This window comes from Mus caroli, chromosome 10 (genome assembly GCF_900094665.2).
Source record: "Mus caroli chromosome 10, CAROLI_EIJ_v1.1, whole genome shotgun sequence".
Classification (NCBI taxonomy): Eukaryota; Metazoa; Chordata; class Mammalia; order Rodentia; family Muridae; genus Mus; species Mus caroli.
In genome coordinates this window covers 71,814,725-71,817,391 of record NC_034579.1, presented here as the reverse complement: position 1 = coordinate 71,817,391, position 2,667 = coordinate 71,814,725, and the positions used below count along the sequence as shown (strand labels likewise).

The window sequence follows — 2,667 nt, the reverse complement described above, 5'->3', positions numbered from 1 at the left end:
CCCATGTGGTTGCTGGGAATTGACCTCAGGACCTCTGAAAAAGCACCCAGTGCTCTTAACTGCAGAGCCCTCTATCCAGTCCCTTGTTTTGTTTCTTACATGGTGAACGGACTAGGTAGCTGGGTGGTCATGAGAGGTGCAGTGTTCTGCAGTTCCATCGAAATGTGCCCTTTACAGCTGAGATGGTAAAGCTCCAGGGTACACTATTCCGACAAAAAATAGTTGGTATATTTCGAGAAATAAATGAAACCCTTCCCCCAAAGAGACTGGGCTCCTAGACCTTCATGTCCAAGAAGCACAATGAACTCCAGGGNGAGGAAACACAAAGATCACCCAGAAGACACACGCTGATGCAGTTGCAGTGTCTACAGGACAACAGTGCCAGTTAGAAGCTCATTTCTCACCTGAATCTAAGGCCAGAGGGCAATGGTGTGGCATACTTAAAGGATAGGGAGGAGACAGTCCATTCAAAAGTGGACAGCAAATTGTCTTTGAACACAAAGGGGAGGTGTCCATGATAACTGTTACCTACAGTCCCAAACTACTTAGATCGCTGAAGCATGAAAATTGCAAGTTCAAAGCCAACCTAGTAAAGTCCTGGTCTGAAAATAAGAGAAAAATACATAAAAGCCTTAATTCCCTATAACTACTGCAACATGAAGTGCTTAGGGGGCATTTGCAGGAGGCCAGGCTTAATCACAGAAAAGAAAAAGAAAAAAAGAAAGAGAAAATAAGGTATTTCTGCATAGTTAGGAGAGTTTATGGCTCACACAAGTGCTCTGTAATAGTTGATTTTTTTTATTCATGGCAGAAAGAACTTGGAATAGCATTTGAAGCCACAGGAAGACACGAGATTTGTCTACAGCTGTTTTCCAGGCTGCCTGGAGTCTGTCCTTGACACCTGAGTCCCCTCATCTGTCACCAACTATGGTGGCACAGTACTTTGTTCAGTGTGCTCTTCTATCTACCCCATCTTGCTCATGTAAACACACATCAGGACCCTGTTTCCCCCTGTGATTTTAGTTATTTACGGCTCCTTTTCCTTTCCTTGGGTTAAACATCAGGAAGTGTGGCTCTTTGTGGCNCCTGTCCCAATGGCTGCTTTTCCCTGACCTCCATGCCTGGCTCTAATTTGTATTTCCTGTGTACTGCTGTCTCTGGATTGTTTGTCCTTCCTGCTCCTGGTTCCTTGAGGTGTGAGTTTAGATGGCTGCTCTGGGCACTTCCTTCAAGGCTATGAGTTTCCCTCTTGTACTGTTTTGGCTGCATCCCAGCATGGGTTTGTTGTGTTTTCATTTTTAACTACCTCTTGTATCTTCCAGCCTCTGCCCCTGACTTCCTGTCTATCTAAGTGCGTCTTCTATTTCTACAGATTGGTGTGAACTCTCTGGTTCTCTTTCTGTTTTCATTTCTATTTGTTTTCCATCGTGAGGTGCCCCCTCATATGATCTCAATAATTTCACATTCATTGAGATTTCTTTGGCCTAAGCTGTGAGTCAGCCTGCAGGGTGGGGAAAGCTGATGCTGCTTTGTGTGCTCTGAATGACTGAGCATGGTATTCTCCTAGCCCTCCTTTTCCTTCTATCTCTCCTCCTCCTCCCCCTCTTCTTCCTCTTCCTCCTCCTTTCTCCTCCTCCTCTCCTTTATCTTCTTCCTCCTCCTCTTCTTCCTCCTCCTCCTCCCCCCTCCCCATCCTCCTCCTCCTCTTCATACTCCTCCTTCTCCTTCTGCTACTCTTCTTCCTCTTCCTTCTCCTTCTTCAAAAAATTAGTTAATTAATTAATTTGCTTATTTATTTATTTTATGTATATGAGTACACTGTTGCTGACATGGTCAGCTGTCCTCAGTGTACCAGAGCTGTTGGGTTCTTTGCAGTTCAGCTTCATATGGATTGGGGTCGATGGGATGATAACCCAAACAACAGCAAACATCTAGAAAAGAATTACGAGTTCTCCTACTACCATTTCCCATCCACAAAACACAATCAGGCCGAGCCCAGCAGCATAGGAAAGGACTGCACTGCACAGACAGGGAGCNGAGGAACACGAAGCTGACTCAGCGGCTTTGTAGACCTGAGTGGCCTAAGGAACCTCACATCCATCTCAGTCATGGATAAAAAGATGCCCAGAAAGATCTGGCACCCTTTCCTAATAAAGACACTCAACAAAACCTACGGAATGCACTGAAGGCTAGAGCCAAAACCATTAAGCAATGGGGAATATGATTTCCAGCAGTAAAGACCTAGGGGTCAAAACCATGGTGCTGCTGTTGGTACTACAGCAATGGTGGGTGTGTACATCAGTGGACTAAGCCAAATCACCTGATTCCTAACAACAGCACCAGGACATGTAGTGACCAAAGGAGAGTCTCTTTCACAAATGATTCTGGGACAGTCACATGCTGAACATAAGGCTATATGCTAATGCCACATCAAAAAAAAATTAACTCATGATGAATCAGAAAACTACATGCAGGAGCTAAAGCTAAAATCTNAGAAGAAGGGATAAAAGCCAATCTCCTGACCGAAGACTCAACTGTGGTATCTCAGGTAAGTAACAAAAACACAAGGGACACAAGAGAAGAGAAATTTTTTAATAGATTTATTTATTATTATACTTAAGTACACTGTAGCTGACCTCAGATACACCAGAAGAGGGCATCAGTTCT

The 2,667-nt window shown here is 44.3% G+C and overlaps 1 protein-coding gene across 1 annotated transcript in view; it reads right to left on the bottom strand.

Moving 5' to 3' along the window:
* Tspear (thrombospondin type laminin G domain and EAR repeats) overlaps window positions 1–2,667 on the bottom strand; it is a 190,985-nt gene that overhangs the window by 114,059 nt on the left and 74,259 nt on the right. The gene's annotated exons all lie outside the window — the stretch shown is intronic.